Consider the following 24,257-nt stretch of genomic DNA (forward strand, 5'->3'; position numbering starts at 1 on the left):
TTAGTAATTCCCTAGCTTACAGATCTCTACCTTCATCTTCACATGGTACTCCCCCATACTCATGTCTGTGTCCTTATAAAAAGGACACAAATCGTATTGGATTACAGTTTGGCCTCATTCTAGAATGGCCTCATCTTAACTAATTCCACCTGCATTAACCTTATTTCCAAATAAGGGCATGCTCTTAGGTAAAGGAGGTTAGGACTTCAATGCAAAAATTTGTAAGGGACAAAATTTAACCCATAACAGAATTTTAACTAGAAATCCATGAATGTGCTCTAGGAGACCAATCACAAGCTCCTAAATTGTTCACAACTTTGAGTGAGAGTGTGCTTATGTGACCCTGTGTTTGTGTACATACATGTGGGTCATGTGATAAAAGAGGGTACATAAGATTTCATCAGATTCTTACACGAATCAGTCAGTTCAGTCACTCAGTCGTGTCCGACTCTTTGCGACCCCATGAACCGCAAAACACAAGGCTTCCCTGTCCATCACCAACTCCTGGAGTTCACCCAAACCTATGTGCATTGAGTCAGTGATGCATCCAGCCATCTCATTCTCTGTCGTCCCCTTTTCCTCCTGCCCCCAATCTTTCCCAGCACCAGGGTCTTTTCCAATGAGTCAGCTCTTCGCATCAGGTGGCCAAAGTATTGGACTTTCAGCTTCAACATCAGTCCTTCCAATGAATATTCAGGACTGATTTCCTTTACGGTGGACTGGCTGGATCTCCCTGAAGTCCAAGGGACTGTCAAGAGTCTTCTCCAACACCACAGTTCAAAAGCATCAATTGTTCGGCGCTCAGCCCTCTTTTGGAGAAGGCAATGGCAACCCTTGCCTGGAAAATCCCATGGATGGAGGAGCCTGGTAGGCTGCAGTTCATGGGATCGCGAAGAGTCAGACTCTACTGAACGACTTTACTTTCACTTTTCACCTTCATGCATTGGAAAAGGAAATGGCAACCCACTCCAGTGTTCTTACCTGCAGAATCCCAGGGACTGGTGGGCTGCCGTCTATGGAGTCACAGAGAGTCAGACACGACTGAAGTGACTTAGCAGTAGCAGCCCTCTTTATAGTCCAACTCTCACATCCATACATGACCACTGGAAAAACCATAACTTTGACTAGATGGACCTTTGTTGACAAAGTAATGTCTCTGCTTTTCCATATGCTGTCTAGGTTGGTCATAACTTTCCTTCCGAAGAGTAAGCATCTTTTAACTTCATGGCTGCAATCACCATCTTCAGTGATCCTGGAGACCTCCCAAAATAAAGTCAGCCACTGTTTCCCCATCTACTTGCCATGAAGTGATGGGACCGGATGCCATGATCTTAGTTTTCTGAATGTTGAGCTTTAAGCCAACTTTTTCACTCTCCTCTTTCATTTTCATCAAGAGGCTTTTTAGTTTCTCTTCACTTTCTGCCATAAGGGTAGTGTCATCTGCATATCTGAGGTTATTGATATATCTCCCAGCAATCTTGATTCCAGCCTGTGCTTCCTCTTCCACTTTCAATGAAAAGGAAAGAATCACTGGCCTAAGTGAAAAATCACTGGATTGAGGGTTTATAATGTTCCAAGATTCCTACAACCTTTAGCTGCTAAGAGCAATTCATTACTTCTAGAATAACTGGATCCCAGTACATATCATCATCCTTTGGTATGCAACAGAAATACTTGTGCTTCCCATTTTCCAACACAAAATATTAAAAAGGCAATTATTTAATAAAGGACTGGATTTAATAAAACTAATTTCTGTAACTTCAAGTAAGTGATATTAAGTGAAACTGGGTGGTTCCATTTCACTTTTTTTTTAGTGAAGATCACAGTGAAAGCTAGAACAGTCTGGTGTCAACAGCTTGAGTTGTGCTAAGGAACCAGTTGTTTTACTTTCAATTGCTTCTACAAGTATCAACATAGTGAAAAAAGCAAATAACATCCCAGAACTATACTAAGAATATGTCTGACCTCACAGATCCTCTTAAAGGGTCTTAAAGACTCTCCAGAGATCCTTACTTAAAGCTTTAAAGACTTAATCTAAAAGTCTGCTAAACCCATCGGACACAATAAGTTACTGTGTAAAAGTCTCTTCTACCACCCATTTCTACCTCATTCCCTACTCCTCTTGAGACTCAGAGACTCCTCTTGAGACTCAGAGAAGGCTGGGGGATCAACCAAGTGTCTGGCTATAATCAACACTAGCTAAATGAAGTCCTGGCAACTTTTAGGCATTATAGCCTTCCCCTAAATGAGAGGAACCATAGGCCGAACTATGCTAACGATAGAGATTTTTACAAAAAACCACTCTTGAATCCTTTTTCCTGCATGTTCATTTTAAGCAACCACTGCATATTCTAACTTTTTACTGCAACATAATTACAGAACAATCCTAAAAGTAAAATGTAGATAGTCTTGAAATCATTTAGCAACAAAAACTAAACTATACTTATTTGTTAAGAAGCTAGGTTAATAATATATTTGATACTCTTTGGTATCATGCTGCTACATGATTTCTTAAACTGGCACTTGAACAATTTTTGGACACTATATGTGCTAAAGATTAACATCTGGCTTATCTTTTGGCTTTAAAAAACAAAACTCTAAAAAATACTGCTCACTTCTATCAACTGAAATGTTACATAATAAAGATTTATCATGTTACTGACTTCTACCAATGAAACCACTGACTAAATACGTATGTATTCTAAGGATTAGCAACCTATTCAAAATAAAGAAGATGAAGCTACTTTAACTGGCAGGCAAAACTTGGAGTAAATGTGGTCTTACTGAAAGATTATCTTCAAAATTAACAAAACAAAATCACTTCTGTCTGTTCTTATTTCAGAATACTTTTCCACTGAAATTCTTAGTACATTTTATCTGTACCAGCTATCAGAAAAATTTGCACCCACTATGCTGCTGCTGCTAAGTCACTTCAGTCGTGTCCGACTTCTGTGCGACCCCATAGATGGAAGCCCACCAGGCTCCTCCGTCCCTGGGATTCTCCAGGCAAGAACACTGGAGTGGGTTGCCATTTCCTTCTCCACTATAGTTTAAAAAAAAAAAATCTACAACTGACAAAAAAACAAAACTCTCTAATTCACTTTTAGAACCATCATCATTTCAGGTACTGCCACCACATACCATCCAACTTTATGATTACATAATGGGGGGAGATGAGAGATAACTGTTGGCAATCTTCACTAGTTTCCCTTCACTCACTACTGATGAGTGGGTGGTAAGCAAACAGACATCTGTATACTCGACAGGTCGAGTGACATCTAACTGAAAGAAAGTTGCCAACCTTTGCCTGGCTTAGATAATAAGAATATTATAAAATGTTCATCTCATTGTATGCTCTTTAATTTAACTTTCAATTTTTTGAATATGGCATGTATTCTTTTGAACTAGTTTTACCTTTTTAAGTTAATAATTTAAAACTATTTTATCTAAATCAAGCTTAATCTAGACAGTTTAAAATTCAGTATTAGAGAATAAAGAAGTAGAATTAATTTAAATATGAAAAAGTTTGAATTGATCTACACAAATAATAGAACACAAAATAACTGATCAAAAATAAGTCTCACAAGTAGTAACTAATTTAATAATTGAGAATTTCTAGTGATAAAGCTAAAAACTTTTGATACTATGTCAGTTCTGTTCAGATGCTCAGTTGTGTCGGACTCTTTGAGACCCCATGGCCTGTAGCATGCCAGGCTTCCCTGTACATCACTAACTTCAGTGCTTGCTCAAACTCCTGTCCATCAAGTCAGTGAAGCCATAAATCATTTCATCCTCTGTCACTGCCTTCTCCTGCCTTCAATCTTTCTCAGTATCACAGTCTTTTCTAATGAGTCAGTTCTTCATATCAGGTGGCCAAAGTATTGGACCTTCAGCTTCAGTATTAGTCCTTCCAATGAATATTCAGAATTGATTTCTTTTAGGATTGACTGGTTGGATCTCCTTGCAGTCCAAGGGCCTCTCAGGAGTCTTATCCAACACCACAGTTCAAAAGCATCAGTTCCTCGGTGCTCAGCTTTCTTTATGGTCCAACTCTCACATCCATACAAGACTACTGGAAAAACCATAGCTTTGACAAGAGAGACCTTTGTCAGCAAAGCTTTTTAATATGCTGTCTAGATTGGTCATAACTTTTCTTCCAAGGAGCAAGTGTCTTTTAACTTCATGGCTGCAGTCACCATCTGCAGTGATTTTGGAGCCCCCCAAAATAAACTTTGTCACTGTTTCCATTGTTTCTCCATCTATTTGCCATGAAGTGATGGGACCGATGCCATGATCTTAATTTTTTAAATGTTGAGTTTTAAGCCAACTTTTTCACTCTCCTCTTTCACCTTCATCAATAGAACCTTTAGTTCTTCTTCACTTTCTGCCATAAGGGTGGTGTCATCTGCATATATCTGAAGTTACTGATATTTCTCCTGGCAGTCTTAATTCCAGCTTATGTTTCATCCAGCCCAGCATTTCGCATGATATACTCTGCATATAAGTTAAATAAGCAGGGTGACAATATACAGCCTTGACACACTCCTTTTCCAATTGTGAAGCAGTCCGTGCTGCATGTCCAGTTCTAACTGTTGCTTCTTGACCTGCACAAAGATTTTTCAGGAGGCAGATCAGGTGCTCTGGTATTCCCATCTCTTAAAGAATTTTCCATAGTTTATTGTGACCCACACAGTCAAAGGCTTTAGCGTAGGAAATGAAGCAGATATTTTTCTGGAATTCGCTTGCTTTTTCTATGATCCAACGGACGTTGGCAATTTTCTCTCTGTTCCATTGTCTCTTCTAAATCCACCTTGAACATCTGGAAGTTCACGGTTCACATACTGTTGAAGCCTGGCTTGGAGAATTTTGAGCATGACTTTACTAGCATGTGAGATGAGTGCAAGTATGCAATGGTCTGAACATTCTTTGACATTGCCTTTCTTTGAGACTGGAACGAAAACTGATCTTTTCCAGTCCTGTGGCCACTGCTGAGTTTTCCAAATTTGCTGGCATACTGAGTGCAGCACTTTCACAGCATCATCTTTTAGGATTTGAAATAGTTCAGCTGGAATTCCATCACCTCCACAAGTTTTGTTCATAGTGATGCATCGTAAAGTCCACTTGACTTCCCACTCCAGGATGTCTGATTCTACATGAGTAATCACACCATCGTGGTTATCTGGGTCATGAAGATCTTTTTTTGTATAGTTCTACTGTGTATTCTTGCCACCTCTTCTTATCTTCTCCTTCTGTTAGATCCATACCATTTCTGTCCTTTATGGTGCCCATCTTTGCATGAAATGTTTCTTTGGTATCTCTAGTTTTCTTGAAGAGATTTCTAGTCTTGCCCATTCTACTGTTCCCTCTATTTCTTTGCATTGATCATTTAGGCAGACTTTCTTATCTCTCTCCTCGCTATTCTCTGGAACTCTGCATTCAGATGGATACATCTTTCCTTTCCTCCTTTGCCTTTCACTTCTCTTCTTTTCTCAGATATTTTAAGCTATTTGAAACTATGTACTTTTCAGCTAATTTATTTTGAGACCTGGGCATAACTATTGTTTTTTACAGAAGTCATCATTTAGGAATAAAAACAAATTTTAAAATTCTCATTACATATAGTAAAACCATTATGTTTATTAAACAAAATACAACAAAGTATGTTGCTATTATTATATTCTACTAAGATGTAAGACCACTTCCTGATAGTACTCCAAAAAACTTACTTTTCAGTCAAGGCACAGGTAAAATCTGTCTTTGTATCATTTAATATAAATTTAATTCTGCAGTCATAGAATACTACATTAAACATTAAGTAAAGTCACTGGGTAGCTGAGGAATGGCAGGATATTATTTATTCTGTAGTTGCATTAAAGCATCCTTTCAACCTACCTAAGTAGGCAGAGAGGAGAAAGAGCATTAGCAACACATTAGGAAGAACAGCCAGCTCAGCAGTAAGAATGAAAAACTCAAAGGATTCTGATCTTCCTAGCTGTATTTAAAACAGGACAAGAAAATACCTTATAGCAAAGGCACTGTTGCATTTTCTCCTTATTCTTTGCTTTTTACCCAAAGCTAAAAAGACTCCTCTAATTGTGTGACAGTCTTGGTTACTACTATTGTTAACTATTAGCATCAATTTTTCCAACTAGATTAGTTGTGTAGTATCAACGTATACTCACAAATAGAACCCCTCTGGCACAACAGGTCCTCAAGCCTTTATATGAAACCTTTATAACCAAATGTGATTTAAATTTTGAACTTTTCCAGGTTTTACAAAGTATCAATATCATGTGCATATACCACATTTTAAAACATTCCCAGCGGAGTCTGCGGAAGTTTCCAGTAATTAAATCTATCAGTATTTCTTCAGCAAAAAGTATGAATATTCACACTTAGCTAAAAACTATAAATATCTTTATAGTTTTCAAATTTATTTTGCCACCAAATGATTATGCTGCAAGCTAACAAAACAGTTTTAATTTGAAAATTTTGTAAGAGAATGTAAACCTATAATAATTAACATTTGACTAGCATTTTCACATCTTTCATTGCATTAAATCATTATAACACCTTAGGAACTGAGGCTTAACAGAGTTAAGTGAACATCACACATATTTAATTAGAACCTAAAAAGCAGGTCTCTCTTCCATCACTTTAGAAACGCGTAACAAAATCCACTGACTAAAATAAAAACCCATCATTCACCTTGAGATAAACAAATGAACAAAACAAAAAAAAAAAGAAAGTTCTTCCTTATGGTAGAATGACAATTAATAAACATAGAAAAAATATTAGGTTTAGGAAAATATCACCAATTCTCAAGAATCATCAACGAATAATGAAACTAGTCTGTTGAGAAAAAGTCCATTCACAAAGTCCCCAATATCTCTTCACAAGTTGCTTTTTAATTACAAAGGGGAAAATACTAACTTTCTCTGGCAGGTTATCGCCTTAACAAGTGATAAAAGTTAACATTCACAGTAAGGAGGAAAACTGACATCATACACCCGCAATAGGACGGGTTAGAATGGCAGAACCCAAATTATTTCTATGGTGTTTATGCTTAAAATGCATAACCCAACTTTAATTATGAAGAAACACCACCTAAATTCAAACTGAGGAATATTCTGCAAAATGACCTGTATTCTTTAAAACTGTCAAGGTCATAAAAGACAAAGACTAAGGAACTGTCACGGATTAGAGTATAAACAGACATTAACAACTAAATGTAATGCATGATCCTGGATTTGCCTTCTGGACCAGAAAAAATTTTTCTTTAGTTATAATGGACATTATTAAAACAATCAAGGATATTTGAAGGTCTCAGTATTAGAAAGTGGTATTGTACCAGTTTGCTCTCTGGTTCCTCTGCCTTTTCTAAATCCAGCTTGAACATCTGGAAGTTCATGGTTCACACAGTATAGAAACCTGGATTGGAGAATTTTAAGCATTACTTTGCCCTCGTGTGAGATGAGTGCAATTATGCAGCTGTTTGAACATTCTTTGGCACTGCCTTTCTTTGGAACTGGAATGAAAACTGACTGTGTGGATCACAACACTGTGGAAAATTCTTAAATAGATGGGAATACCAGATCACCTGACCTGCCTCCTGAGAAATCTGTATGCAGGTCAAGAAGCAACAGTTAGAATTGGACCCGAACAACATACTGGTTGCAAATAGGAAAAGGAGTACGTTAAGGCTGTATATTGTTACCCTGCTTATTTAACTTATATGCAGAGTACATCATGCAAAATGCCAGGCTGGATGAAGCACAAGCTGGAATCAAGATTGCTGGGAGAAATATCAAGAACATCAGATATGCAGATGACACCACCCTTATGCCAGAAAGCAAAGAACTAAAGAGACTCTGATGAAAGCGAAAGAGACTGAAGAATTTGTCTTAAAACTCAACACTCAAAAAAACTAAGATTACTGTATACAGTCCCATCACTTCATCATGGCAAACAGATGGGGAAACAATGGAAACAGAGACAGACTTTATTTTGGGGGGGCTCCAAAATCACTGCATATGGTGACTGCAGCCATGAAATTAAAAGACCCTTGCTCCTTGGAAGAAAAGCTATGACCAACCTAGACAGCATATTAAAAAGGAGAGACATTACTTTGCCAACAAAAGTCTGTCTAGTCAAAGCTAGACATGTGTGATTAGCTTTCAGTAGTCATGTGTGGATGTGAGAGGTGGACTATAAAGAAGCTGAGCGCCAAAAAATTGACTCTTTTGAACTGTGGTGCTGGAGAAGGCTCTTGAGAATCCCTTGGACTGCAAGGAGATCCAACCAGTCCATCCTAAAGGAAATTAGTCCCAAATATTCACTGAAGGACTGATGCTGAAGCAGAAACTCCAATACTCTGGCCACCTGATGTGAAGAACTGACTCACTGGAAAAGATGCTGATGCTGGGAAAGATTGAAAGCAGGAGGAGAAGGGGACGACAGAGGATGCAATGGTTGGCTGGCATCACCGACTCAATGGACGTGAGTTTAAGCTAGCTCCAAGAGTTGGTGATGGACAGGGAAGCCTGGCATGCTGCAGTCCATGGAATCACAAAGAGTCTGGCATGACTGAGCGACTAAACTGAACTGATTGTACCAATGTTAGCTTCCTGATTTGGATAAACTGTATTGTCCTTATATAAGAAAATGTCTTCATTTTTTAGGAAATACCTTGACATACTTCGAGGTATATGCACATCATGTCTACAATTATCCTCAAGTGTTTCAGAAAGAGAGAATATGAACAAATAGAGAAAAGAATAAAGCAAACGTAGTAAAACGTTAACATTTGGGGAAGCAAGGAATTCCTCCCCATACATACAGGAATTCTTTGTATTATTCCTACAAGTTTTTATTTCACAAAATAAAAAGCTTAAAAAAAATGTTACTGCCAACAACATCATTAATCAGTTCAGTTAGTTCAGTTCAGTTGCTCAATCATGTCCAACTCTTTGCGACCCCATGAATCACAGCACGCCAGGCCTCCCTGTCCATCACCACCTCCCGGAGTTCACTCAAACTCATGTCCATCGAGTCGGTGATGCCATCCAGCCATCTCATTCTCTGTCGTCCCCGTCTCCTCCCACCCTCAATCCCTCCCAGCATCAGAGTCTTTTCCAGTGAGTCAACTCATTGCATGAGGTAGCCAAAGTATTGGAGTTTCAGCTTTAGCATCAGTCCTTCCAAAGAACATCCAGGATTGATCTCCTTTAGAATGGACTGGTTGGATCTCTTTGCAGTCCAAGGGACTCTCAAGAGTCTTCTCCAGCACCATTAATAGCTAGACCTAAAAGAGCAGTCCCTCCACCAGTGCAGTGAGACTCATTAGTCCAAAAACAAACACTCTATGTCAGGCGAGTAATCAAGGAACCAGTGCATAGTAGGGCTCAAGAATATAGGCATACTGGAGGGTATTACTGTTACAAAGCAGGATACATATGGATAGCTTCAAGAAACATTTCAAACTACAGTAATTAATGGATTATGAGACAATAGATAGTACTGGCTTGGTGGCAACTGAAAATTCAATAGCTTTCATTGAACACAGAAGTTTAGACTGACAAACAGCAAGTTGCAAAAGAGTTCAAAATAGCAAGGATATGGCAGGTGATTATACCTGAAATATTTTGCTTAGAACTTGGAAGGAGTCTGGCATCTTCTAATGAACTCTGCAGCTCTCTTCATCAAGTTATTGCACATAGTGAGCATGGTGTATAATACTGTCTTCGAATCTGAAGTCAAGTCAAAAGTCAAACATATAAACTGTGGGAGCATCTCACCACTAGTAATTACTGAACCAAAGAGACAGGCATCAGGCCAAGTTTCTAAATGGAGCTTCTGTGCCCTCCTGAAGTAAGATACAAACAAACTAATACTCTTCTGGAATACAGGGAAGGCAGATGGCAAATAAGACTAACAACTCTGAGATTTATATATTATTTTCAGGATCTAAAAAATTACTTAACACCTTAAAAAAGAAAGAAATTCTCATATATGCTACAACATGTTAAAATTTTGAGGATATTACGCTAAGTGAAATAAACCAGTCACAAAAAGACAGTGTATGATTTCATTTGTATGAAGTACTGAGAGCTGTCAAAATCAGAGACAGTAAAATGGTGGTTGCCAAGGACTAGGGAGAGGGGAGTTACCATTTAATGAGACTAGAATGCAGATTCAGTTGGTTTCAGTTTCACCAGAAGAAAACAGTTATGGAAATGGATGGTGGCAATGGCTGTACAATATTCTGAACATATTTAATACACCTGAACTGTACACTTTAAAGTGCTTAAGATAGTAAATTTTATAAGTATTTTACCACAATAAAAATAATTGGCTACTTAATATTATGTCAATTATAACAATCAAAAATGCAATAAATGAATGGATTGGGGGGAAAACTACTTAACATTGTCTAAAGACTATTTTAAAAATGATCATTAATTGATGTGTTCACTTTATGAAAATTCACTGAGCTATACATATTAGCTATATATATTTAGGATCTGTGTGCTTTTTCACATTTACGTTATACATCAATAAGCATACTTAATAAATAGTTTGCTTACAAAAGAAAAGCAACAATTACTAAATGGTTCCCAATACAGTACTACTTCAATCAAATTCTTTCCCGTCAACCCCTTCTCCTTACATGGGAACTCTTCAGTGTGGCCATCTTAGATGTTTGGGAAAAGTGGTTGTGGGAAAAGGTTGTTTTAAATGAAAATCAATAAACGAAAGAGGTAACTTATGATCTAAGGACTTACTTAAAATGTTAAGGGCTTTTATTTTTTATTTTATTTAAGTGCTTAGAAGTCAAGACATAGCTATTGTTACTTTTTAAGATAGGTGAATAAAGCACTGGAGTCATGTACATGAGTTCTAATGACACCTGTGATACTAATCAGCTGTGTGACACAGGGTTAGCCACTTAACCTCTCTGGATCTTTTTTTTTTTAAACTGATGGAATTTAAACTCAGAATACGTTAAATCATCTTTGTTAGGATTCTTAGAAAAAGAATTCCACAGTTCAAGGATCTTAACATAGACTTGTTTAAACCTACACTTGAGAGTTTATCGCTTATCTTCTATTCTTTGATGTTAGGCCAAGCCAGGAGAGTTTTCCTGTGCCTCTCTCCACCACACAAAATAAACTGAGAATTCTCTAGTGGCCCAGTGGTGAAGATTCTGAGCTTTACTGAAAAGGGTCCAGATTCAATCCCTGCCCAGGGAACTGGGATCCAACAAGCCTCAAGGCACAGTCAAAAAAATAAAGAAAGAAATTGTTTTGAATCTATTAAATTTGATTTTTACTTCAAAATATTTGTGTTTATGTATTTGTGTGTGTGGCTTTTATTCTCGTGAACAACCATTTCAAATCTAAAGAACAGAAATTATCTCAGAGACCAATTTGTTGTTCAATTGCGAAGTCGTGTCCAGCTTTTTGCAACCCAAGGGACTGCAGCAAATCAGGCTCCTCTGGCCCTCCGCTATCTCCCAGAGTTTGTTCAATTTCCTGTCCCTTGAGTCGGCAGTGCTATCCAACCATGTCAATCTCTGACACCCACTTCTCCTTTTGCCTTCACTCTTTCCCAGCATCAAGATCTTTTCCAGTGAGTCAGCTCAAGGAATCAGGTGGCCCAAGTATTAGAGTTTCAGCAACAATCCTTCAAATGAATATTCAGGATTGATTACCTTTAAAACTGACTGGTTTGATTTCCTTGCAGTCCAAGGGACTCTCAAGAGTCTTCTCCAACACCACAGTTCGAAAGCATCAATTCTTTGGCGCTCAGCTTTCTTTATGATCCAACTCTCACATCCATATATGACTACTGGAAAAACCATAGCTTTGAATAGATGGACCTTGGTTGGAAAAATTATGTTTCTACTTTTTAATATGCTGTCTAGGTTTGTCATAGCTTTCCTTCCAATGAGTGTCTCTTAATTTCATGGTTGCAATCACCGTCCACAGTGATTTTGGAGACCAAGAAAATAAAATCTGACACCGTTTCCACTCTTTCCCCAAATATTTGCCATGAAGTAATGGGACCGGATGCCAAGATTTTTGTTTTTTGAATGCTGATTTTTAAAATCAGCTTCTTCACTCTCCTCTCATAGCCTCATCAAAAAGCTCTTTAGTTCCTCCTTACTTTCTGCCATCAGGATGGTATCATCTGTCTATGTGACGTTTTTGATATTTCTCCTGGCAATCCTGATTCCAGCCTGGCATTCCATATGATGTACTCTGCATATAAGTAAATAAGCTGGGTGACAATATACAGCTTTGACATACTCTTTTCCCAATTTTGAACCAGTCCATTGTTCCACGTGCGCTAACTGTTGCTTCATCTCCTTCTCCTCCTGCCTTCAATCTTTCCTAGAATCAGGGTCTTTTTCAATGATTCAGCTCTTCTCATCAAGTGGCCAAAGTATTGGAGCTTCAGCATCAGTTCTTCCAATGAATATTCAGTTTTAAGTGATGACTATTTCTTTCAATATTAACTTCCGTGGTAAAGATAAATTTTAAATATACAAGATGACTCCTGATAAAGATTTACTTTCTATCACTTTAACTGTCTTCTCCATCTTAGTTGTAAATATTATGTACTAGGACTTTCCTGGTTAAGAATCCCCCTTTCAAAGCAGGGGATGCAGGTAGGTTCAATCCCAGTTCAGGGAACTAAGACCCCACATGCTACTGGGCAAACAAGCCTGCAAGCCCCAACTACTGAGCACATGTGCTCTAGAGCCTACACATAGCAACAAAGGTCTAGCGCAGCCAAATAAACAGATAAAATATTATGTATGAAGGTTATGGATAAGAATATACTTTTGTAGGGGATTTAAATTAAATCCCACCTTTAACATAAATACTATTACTGTAATAGAAAAAGGTTCAAAAGAGAAAAAATTCAATCTTGAGAAATAATCATACTCCCTGACTTCAGATTACACTACAAAGATACAATAATGAAAGCAGTATGGTGCTGGCACAAAAACAGACACAGAGATCAATGAAACAGGATAGACAGCCCAGAAATAAACCTATGCACTTATGGCCAATTAATCTATGACGAAGGACGTAAAAATATACAAGAGAAAAGTCTCTTTAATAAGAGGTGCTGGGAAAACTGCACACCCATATAAAGAAGAATTAAATTAGAACAGTCTCTAATACCATATACAAAAATAAACTAAAAATGGACTAAAGATCCAAATGATACATGCTTCAGTTCAGTTCAGTTAGTTGCTCAGTCGTGTCCGACTCCTTGCAACCCCATGAACCACAGCACACCAGGCCTCCCTGTCCATCACCAACTCCCAGAGTTCACCCAAACCCATGTCCATTGAGTCAGTGATGCCATCCAACCATCTCATCCTCTGTTGTCCCCTTCTCCTCCTGCCCCCAATCTTTCCAAGCATCAGGGTCTTTTCCAATGAGCCAGCTCTTCGCATCAGGTGGCCAAAGTATTGGAGTTTCAGCTTCAGTATCAGTCCTTCCAATAAACACCCAGGACTGATCTCCTTTAGGATGGACTGGTTGGATCTCCTTGCAGTCCAAGGGACTCTCAAGAGTCTTCTCCAACACCACAGTTCGAAAGCATCAACTCTTTGGCACTCAGCTTTCTTTATAGTCCAACTCTCACATCCATACACAACCACTGGAAAAACCATAGCCTTGACTACACGGACCTCTGTTGACAAAGTAATGTCTCTGCTTTTCAACATGCTGTCTAGATTAGTCATACCTTTCCTTCCACAGAGTAAGAGTCTTTTAATTTCATGGCTGCAATCACCATCTTCAGTGATTTTGGAGCCCAGAAAAATAAGGTCAGCCACTCTTTCCACTGTTTCCCCATCTATTTGCCATGAAGTGATGGGACCAGATGCCATGATCTTTGTTTTCTGAATGTTGAGCCTTAAGCCAACTTTTTCACTCCCCTCTTTCACTTTCATCAAGAGGCTCTTTAGTTTTTCTTCACTTTCTGCCATAAGGGTGGTGTCATCTGCATAATTGAGTTTATTGATATTTCTCCCAGCAATCTTGATTCCAGCTTGTGCTTCCTCCAGCCCAGTGTTTCTCATGATGTACTCTGCATATAAGTTAAATAAGCAGGGTGACAATATATAGCCTTGACATACTCCTTTTCCTATTTGGAACCAGTCTGTTGTTCCATGTCCAGTTCTAACTGTTGCTTCCTGACCTGCATACATGCCTACTATTCATCAAAAATCATCTTTTAAATTTAAGTATTTTAAATGATGGCTATTTCTTCAAATATTAATTACCCCGGTAAAAATAAATTTTAAATATCCAAGATCAATCCTGATAAAATTTATGACAGGAAACCATAAAATTTCAAGAGGAAAACATAGGCAGAACACTCTTTGATGTAAACTATAACAATATTTTTTTAGATCTGACTCTGAAAGCAAAGGAAATAAAAGCAAAATTAAACAATTCGGAACTAATTAAACTTAAAAGCTTTTTCATAGCAAAGGAAACCACTAACAAAACAAGAAGACAATCTACTGAACAGGAAAAAATATTTTCAAATAATATGATCAATAAGAGGTTAAGTGTGGTGTTGGAGAAGACTCTTGAGTGTCCCTGGGACTGCAAAGATATTAAATCAGTCAATCCTAAAGGAAATCAATCCTGAATATTCATTAAAAGGACTGATGCTGAAGCTGAAGCTCACCACCTGATGAGAAGAACTGACTCATTAGAAAAGACCCTGATGCTGGGGAAAATTGAGGGCAGGAGAGAAGGGGACAACAGAGGAGATGGTTGGATGGCATCACCAACTCATGGACATGAGTTTGAGTAAGCTCCAGGAGATGGTGAAGGACAGGTAAGCCTAGTGTGCTGCAATCCATGGGGTCACAAAGAGTCAGACACGACTGAGCAACTGAATCACAAAAAGAGGTTAACATACAAAATATATAAACAGCTCATACAACTCAACACTGAAAAAAACAAAAAACCCTCTGCCACTAAAAATAAGCAGAAAACCTGAACACACAGGTTTCCAAGAAGAAAATGCTGATGGCCAAAAAGAACCCAAAAAAGTACTCAACACCACATTAATCCTCAGGGAAATGCAAATCAAGACCACAATGAGAGATCACCTCACACTTGTCAGAATGGCTATCATCAAAAATAATACAAGTAACAAATGTTGGGAAGGATATAGAGAAAAGAGAACCCTGTACACTGCTGGTGGGAATGTAAATTGGTGCAGCCACTGTGGAAAACATTATGGAGGTTTTTCAAAACACTAAAAAGAACTATCATATGAGCCAGCAATTCCATTCCTGGGTATCTATCTGAAAAAAGAAAAAACAACCCACTAATTTGAAAAGATACATGCACCCCAATATCATAGCAGTATTATTTACAATTGCCAAAATGTAGAAGCAATGTAAGGGTCCATCAACAGATAAATGGATTTTAAAATATATATAGAAAATACATACAATGAAATACTACTCAGCCATCACAAAAGAATGAAGTTTTGCCATTTGCTACAACATAGATGGACTTAGTGGAGAAGGAAATGGCAACCCACTCCAGTGTTCTTGCCTGGAGAATCCCAGGGACAGCGGAGCCTGGTCGGCTGCCGTCTATGGGGTCGCACAGAGTCGGACACGACTGAAGCGACTTAGCAGCAGCAGCAGCAGATGGACTTAGACGGTACTATGCTATGCAATAAAAGTTAGAGAAAGACAAATACACTAGTAAACTTGCCTGACTGAAATCCAAAGGTTGTTTGATGAGCAGTTTAGGCATGTTATTGTTGTTTAGTCACTAAGTTATGTCCAACTCTTTGTGACCACGTAGACTGAAGCCAGCCACGCTCTTCTGTCCATAGACTTTCCCAGGCAAGAATATTGGAGTGGGTTGCCATTTCCTTCTCTAGGAGATCTTCCCGACCCAGGTATCAAACCCATGTCTCCTGCTTGGCAGGTGGATTCTTTACCACTGAGCCACCAGGGAAGCCCAGTACAGGTATGGGGTGACTTAATGAGCCAAATAAACCATAATGAAATATCATTTTGAGAATGAGATCTGAGGTCTTTTTAAAACTGTGAATTAAGGGGAAATCTTCTGACTAAAGTAAAACAATTTAAAACAGAAAATAACTAAGCTTTATTCACTTGCAAAACTGTCAGATTTTTATACCCTGTGGAAATGTGAAATTGTTGCCATTGTTAAGTAACAACTGACTATTTGTGTGTATTCTTTACTCTTAAACTGCTTCATTTCCCTCGAAAGTCTCCCAAACATGGATCTCCAGGAACTTTGAAACTATGGGAAATTTAAGAAACAGGCTTTTTTTCCTTCTATCTATTTGGTTCTGCTGCTGCTGCTGCTAAGTCGCTTCAGTCATGTCTGATTCTGTGCGACCCCATAGACGGCAGCCTACCAGGCTCCCCTATCTCTGGGATTTTCCAGGCAAGAGTATTGGAGTGGGTTGCCATGGCCTTCTCCCCTATTTGGTTCTATCTGATGTTAATTACTAACCTTCAGGTTTTGCTTCTTATTTTCAAAAACATCAAATAGTCGATTATGCCCATTTTGTTTCCTTTCAGTAGAAACTCTGCAACTGTTTATGTCCCTCATCCCTAGCAAGAGAGCTAAACAACATGTTCAACTGTCAAGTAAGTACAGAAATAACTGCAGTAACTGTAAGGCTAATAGAAAAATAAAGAAAAGAAAGTTATCGGGGGAAAAAGTTGGATAATTAGTCAATATTACCCTGAAACTGGCAGAGCCCCATTGCCTGTTTGCTTGCATCGCTCACAAATGTCCTATATTAATAAATATACCTCTTGTTTATCAAAAAAAATTCTAAAATTAAGGAAAAACAGTTAATTGCTTTTGCCTATTAATACAAGTTCAGGAAGAATTTTAATATAAGACTAAATTAGTAGAAAATCTAAACACAGTGTGATGAGTACCAAAGTTAATAATTACCATTCAGCCTATATTAAATACTAAGCTATAGTATCACATGTCAGGATGGTGACAGAAAAGGCACAACAGGGCTTCTGGAGTTCTGTTACTGTACAGGGTGCTAATTACTATGTGTGTTTTCAGCCTGTGAAAACGTCTTTGTGAAAATTCATCATAATTAGGGTCTATGCATTTACAATATACCTTAGAAAGTCAAATATGGACAGCATGTAGTTCTTAAAAGGTAATTTACAATTTGCTTAGACCTGTTTTTCTTTATGAGTCTAAATATGTTTTACCAAAAAAACATATTTTTCAAAATTAAAAGTCTGAGAAATGAATAAATAGTAAGGCTGCTTCCTTCCCCACAGAAAAGTACTAATTCGTAAATAATTCTCTAAGTTCAAGATCATTTTTTAAAGAAAGCATATGAAAATTTCCTGTAGAGAAAATAACTAAGAAAAGAATTTTAACATATTGGGATATTGTAAACTAGAAAAGCTTCTTCTGGGAGGTTTTTTTTTTTTAAAAAAAAAAACAACTCTGATGGAAAACCTTTCCTTAAATTTATACTCCCTGTACATCGACTAGTTTTTAAATAATAGAAGAAAGCAAAGCAACTAAAGATACATATCTTGTGAATTTTTAGATATCTACAAATTAAAATAATTAACTGTAAACTTCTGCTGCTGGAGTATCAAATTAGAAAAATAGACTCTGCCAGCTATGTCATGTCTTCAAGCAGTTAGCTGTAAAATCTTTACTTCATTTAAATTCTACCTTAATTTTGCCCCCAGTTATTCTGATACTTTATGGAGTTTTCACTTTACTATAAAAGAAAAATCACTGGTCAAATTCTGTTATTGCTCATAATTTAAGGTCTGGTTCAGAAAAAAAATTTTGATGAGACACTATAGACTGCAATCACACCAACTATTCTAGAGTCCAAGTATGAAAACTAGAAGCCTCCAGCATTATTTGAAAGTAACCAAAAATGAAAAAACGTTACCCTGCCCAAAAAAAAAAAAAACTATTAGGGACACATGAATGAGCACTTCTCTGTGATAATGGGGAGAAAGAATATCAACAACAACAACAAAAAAAAAAACCAAAAATCTCAAAGTGAAATATAGACTATGTACCTATGTGAGCAAAGAAAGACTACATGTTGCTTTAAATGAGAATACAAATGAGACAAGACCCAAGTCTTCAAACATTGCAATAATAAACTTTTAAGAACAGGACAAACAGGAAAGTCCTGATCTACAAAAGGCCATGGGACTAGCAATTATTCTTCTAGTCTGTATTTTCTGTGTCTTTATATAAAGGAGTCCAGGAAGATGGACTCTACCCCTATTCTTTGAATCATTACTTGAGGCAAAATACTTTCCATGTTTACATTTTTCCAATAAATGAAAAATAGAGATAATACTAATACATATTTGTAGTGCTTCCTGAAAATTTTAAACAACATAGATCTCTAAAATAAATGTTTGCGGGAAATAGGTTTTTAAAACTAATTCAACTGTACATTCCAAATCCAAGAAATAGTCCCTGCTACTTAGAAAACAGTATACAACAGAAGGAAGATGTGTAATGATACCAAAATGTAACCTGAAAGTACCAGGGAGAAAAATGCAACCAGCTATCTCCCTTGTCCATACGGACTACTACAACTGCTTAACCAGGATTCTGATTTCTCCTTAGTTCCCCTCTTTATCCATATACAAGCCAAAGTCATCACTGAAAAATGAAAATTAGATCATGACTCGATCTGCTTTAACTCTTTCAATAGCATTTCTCATTTTCCTAGACTAAAATTCAAACTCTTCATCTTCTGCCATGGCCTAAAAGGCCCCACAAAATTTAGCTCCTGGCTGCCTATCTAACCCCTTGTCATTGATCTCTCTCCCCAGTTGCTATACCCTAGGCAACATCAGTTTCCTTTTTGGTTGTAAAATACCAAGCTCTTTCCCACCTTCCAGTCTTTGGATTTTCTGGTCTTCTTCTGTCAATTATTCACAAATTTGACTCATTTTAATTCTTCAGAAGTTACCTTGTATGGAAGGCTTCATTAAACACCTTAACCCTTTAAATATAGCCCTGTCGACATTTACCATAATCTCTGTCTTGGGCATTGACGTATTTACTACTTACTTATGATCTATCTTCTGGACAAGTAAGTGCCATTAGAGGCAGAAATCTAGATGCCTTGTTCATGGTCTCTTAAACTAACCTAATCTTCGTAAATATAACAGGTAAAAACTAGATTACAGAATGTAAGGTCTCCTACATATTTTGCTCAATATCTAATTTCAACACTTCTAAACAGTGCTCAAAGGCCAGAAGACATAGGAAAACCATAATATTCAAAACTCAGCAGGTGAGTCTTTGACCTTGGTTCACTTCAGGAGTGTTTCAAACTTGCCTTCTCCTTAAGCTTATGATGTCTTCAAACCTATTTTAACAGTTTCCCTATAGAAAAGCACTAGGCTGAGTTGCCTCCCTGGATAGCTAAATGGACTCCTTGGCAACATTGGGTACATTACAGCATATAATTTGCTTCATGTACAGCCCTTTTATTTTAGCACCAGTTTTTTCTTACACATGTAATTAGAAAAGAGCTAAATGAAACATTTCCCCAAAAATAATGAAAAGAAAAATCTCTAAAGATGTAATACGAAGAATTTTGAATTTAAATTATCAGTGCTTTTCTCTATAGAAATGTCGTCATAAATCATTGAAACCAGAAAAACATTTTCTCTTACAACTGTTACCTGCTTACATGAAATTATAGATCAAAAGTTCTTAGGTTTACCGGAAGGGTAGGATGGGGAGGGAGGTGGGAGGGATGTTTAAGTGGGAAGGGACATGGGTAAACCTATGGCTGATTCATGTTGATATTTGGTAGAAACCAACACAATACTGTAAAGCAATTACTCTTCAATTAAAAATTTTAAAATGACTTCAAAAAAAGTTCCTAGGTTTCGTAGAACAGTATTTTTTAGGGGAAACGTTACTCACTGGAAAGATTTAAAATATCAATAAAACTTTCTTGCTCAAGAAAACTATAAGGCACTCCAATCAAAGAGATATACTTTGGTTCTGTTTAAATAAAAACAAAAATCAAGTGTACAGTATCTCTGATGAATTATTTAATATTTATCATATAATACACTACCAAATGATTAAAATGGGGCTTCTCTTCCTATACTGGTTTATGACACCCTTTGCTTTCTTTTGCTACTTGCTTTTCATTTTAAGTGCTTCCTCTTACCTGATTTAAATTCTGTCATCAAAGCAAATGTTGCTAGATACCTCAAAAACTCCAACTATCAAGAATAAAAATAGTAGGAGGAATGTAGGTGGGAAATGCAATACTAAACAGTATCAGTGAGCTGATACATATGTCTTACTATGACAGACATACTATGTCTGTCTCTCTCTTCTTGATTGCTACTTTTATTGTTACCTCCTTAACCATCTATACTCCTCTTACAACCCTTTCCCCACAAGGGATGGTAAGCCATTAGCCAGATTTCAAGACTCTAGAGCTCACTACAGCATGTGGGCCAATGGTAAATAAGACAGAATATAACGTACCAAATAATCTCAGCCATCATCACACTTCACCACCAGGGGCTTAGGAGGATGACCATCAATCGAATATAAAACTCAGTGGCCACAGAAAAGACAAAGGACTACTCAGACCGCTGACGTTTCCCCTCCTCCTCTTTTTTGTACAGTCTGGCCCACTTGACTAGGCCTCTGAGCCTCTGTCCCTGCTCCTTCCAGCTGTCTCACTCCTATGTTTACCACATGTTTGGTCACTGAGAGACACTACTCTCAAGTATAATTCTTTTTATTCAAGTATTACATTATCAATGTCACATTTTTGGGAGGAGGTAAATCTTACACAACAGGTTCCTTTAACAATAATGAAATATTCATTAGCTGCACAAATTCACTGCTTCTCCAGCACAATTCTCAAGATAATTACTGAGGATATGACTCAGTTGAATCTCACAGGACTCTCTCTCCAAACACCTTAACTAGATGCAATCTTCTAAACAACAAATTCTATAATTAGTGACCTAAATAAGTACAACGGGCTGAAAAGATTTTAGCAATCAGTTCACCTAAGTGACAAGATGATAAATACAAACAGTAATTTTAGTACTCGTGACTGTATTAACTTCCTTCTGATAGTCATTTAATTGTTCAGAATTATCTTTTCAAATACAATTCTTTGCTCCCAAACTTTCCAATATCATAGCTACTGTTTAAAAATATCTGAATTCACAAACCTAGAGGAGCTTGGTGATGGACAGGGAGGCCTGGTGTGCTGTGATTCATGGGGTCGCAAAGAGTCGAACGTGACTGAACTGAACTGAACTGTAAGATGTTAGTATACTCTTGCCTAGCTCCAGAATAAAAGTATTAAAAATTATCTTAAATTTAACAGGGCCTCTGTTTCAGATGGTAAAAGTGTCTGCCTACAACTCAGGAGACATGGGTTTGATCCCTGGGTCGGGAAGATCCCCTAGAGAAGGAAATGGCAACCCACTCCAGTACTCTTGCCTTGAAAATCCCATGGACAGAGGAGCCTGGTAGGTTACAGTTCATGGGGTCGCAAAGAGCTGGACACAACTGAGTGAATGAAGTGAACTGAGAGGAGCTTACACAAAGAATGGTACGCTGCTTTGGAGCCTATACTAATTCAGAGATAAAAGGCAAGACCAAGCTGGGGAAGTTTGGGTGGAGAAAGACAGACAATTTCCTCTTACTTAAGAGGAAATTAAGTAAACTATTTTTTCTCCCTTCCCTCAGACTCCCCCCAGACCTGTCCCTTCACATTTTTCTAACATTATTCTTTTCTACATTTGTACCACTCCTATGAAATATGACCACTGGAATGGAAAACTAGAATGACAAAAGTATTACATTTAGTGCAATGTATTTCCACACAATTTATTTGGTACTGCAAAGAATAGGTTCTAACTCAAACTCGTTCTGAATACATTAAATGAATATACACGCTAAGGCATTTTAAGTTGTTGATATCAGTCATATATTTTAATTATTCGATGCTCCCTCAACTTTTAAGTTAGAAACCCCAACAACTAAAGTTCTTAGAAACTTTTAAAGTAATAGGTAAGGTGCTAAATGAGAGCTAAAATGTCTGGGTGCCAATGCTGAGGCATTGTAAGCAACTGATATTAGTCACCTATTTATCAGGACAAGCAAAAAAATCTACTACAAGTTAGCAGAAGTACATTTTACATATTCCAAATAACCTGCCCCTAAATGATGCTCTTCACTACCCAAACAAGACACTTTCTCTACTTGGAATTCACTAAATAAAAGACAATTTGGCTATATAAGAAGCAGTAGAGTGCAGCAGTTAAGAGAATGAGCTGTCCATGTCTATATTCTCTCTCTATCACCTGTTAACTATATTGCTTTGGGCAAGTTTCTTCATCTTTCTGTGCCTAAAACTGCTTATCTGTAAATGAGGATAATAAATAATATCTACGACGTTATTGAGTTAATAAATGTACAACACAAAGAACAGTTCCAGGTGGAGGAAATTATCTAAACATTAAAAAGAAAACAACTACAGACTCACCTACTATAAGATAAAATATTTGGTAATTGTGGATATAGTAAAGATTTTTCTAAGATAACACAAACGCAGACCTCAAAACGCAAAAATAAACAGTTCTAATTGCATAAAATCATTTTCTAATATTCAGTTCAGTTGCTCAGTCATGTCCGACTCTTAGCGACCCCATGAACCACAGCACGCCAGGCCTCCCTGTCCATCACCAACTCCCGGAATTCACTCAAACTCATGTCCACAGAGTCGGTGATGCCATCCAGCCATCTCATTCTCTGTCGTCCCCGTCTCCTCCCACCCCCAATCGCTCCCAGCATCAGTCTTTTCCAGTGAGTCAACTCGTCGCATGAGGTGGCCAAAGTATTGCAGTTTCAGCTTTAGCATCAGTCCTTCCAATGAACACCCAGGATTGATCGCCTCTAGAATGAACTGGTTGGATCTCCTTGCAGTACAAGGGACTCTCAAGAGTCTTCTCCAACACCACAGTTCAAAAGCATCCACTCTTCGGCAATCAGCTTTCTTCACAGTCCAACTCTCACATCCATACATGACCACGGGAAAAACCATAGCCTTGACTAGACGGACCTTGGTTGGCAAAGCAATGTCTCTGCTTTTTAATATGCTATCTAGGCTGGTCATAACTTTTCTTCCAAGGAGTAAGCGTCTTTTAATTTCATGGCTGCAATCAGCATCCGCAGTGATTTTGGAGCCCAAAAAAATAAAGTCTGACACGGTTTCCACTGTTTCACCATCTATTTCTCAAGAAGTGATAGGACCAGATGCCATGATCTTCGTTTTCTGGCTGTTGAGCTTCAAGCCAACCTTTTCACTCTCCTCTTTCACTTTCATCAAGAGGCCTTTGAGTTCCTCTTCATTTCTGCCAGAAGGGTGGTGTCATCTGCATATCTGAGGTTATTGATATTTCTCCCGGCAATCTTGATTCCAGCTTGTGCTTCTTCCAGCCCAGTGTTCCTCATGATGTACTCTGCATATAAGTTAAATAAGCAGGGTGACAATATACAACCTTGACGTACTCCTTTCCCTATTTGGAACCAGTCTGTTGTTCCATGTCCAGTTCTAACTGTTGCTTCCTGACCTGCATACAGGTTTCTCAAGAGGCAGGTCAGGTGGTCTGGTATTCCCATCTCTTTCAGAATTTTCCACAGTCTAATATTAGTATCACCCTAAAACTAGTAAGAAAAAGAAATAAATCAGCAGAAAAATTAATCTGATACCTGAACACATAATTCAAGAAAAATGTAATTGTCCAGTAAGCATACAAAAAGAAACTTGGCTTAAGCAAGCTAAATGTCCATCAAGAGAGGAATGGATAAAGAAGGTGTGGGACATATATACAATGGAATATTCCTCAGCCATAAAAAAGAACAAAATAATGCCATGTTGCAGCAACACAGATGGAGATTGTCACACTGAGTGAAGTCAGACACAGACACATATGATATTGTTTATAGGTAAAGTCTAAAAAACAGGGAGTACAAAAAAACTTCTTTATAAAACAGAAGTAGAGTCGTGAGTGCAGAAAACAAACATGGTTACCAGGGGATAAGGGGAGGAGATAAATTACAAGATTGGGACTGATGTATACATACAAAATAGATAACTAATAAGAACCTGCTGTATGACATAGAGAACTCTAC

The 24,257-nt window shown here is 37.7% G+C and overlaps 1 protein-coding gene across 1 annotated transcript in view; it reads right to left on the reverse strand.

The window, feature by feature from the left end:
• BMPR2 (bone morphogenetic protein receptor type 2) overlaps positions 1-24,257 on the reverse strand; it is a 159,291-nt gene that overhangs the window by 113,852 nt on the left and 21,182 nt on the right. The gene's annotated exons all lie outside the window — the stretch shown is intronic.

Source organism: Moschus berezovskii, chromosome 2, assembly GCF_049115385.1.
Source record: "Moschus berezovskii isolate FMDL1 chromosome 2, NW_MosBer_1.0, whole genome shotgun sequence".
Classification (NCBI taxonomy): Eukaryota; Metazoa; Chordata; class Mammalia; order Artiodactyla; family Moschidae; genus Moschus; species Moschus berezovskii.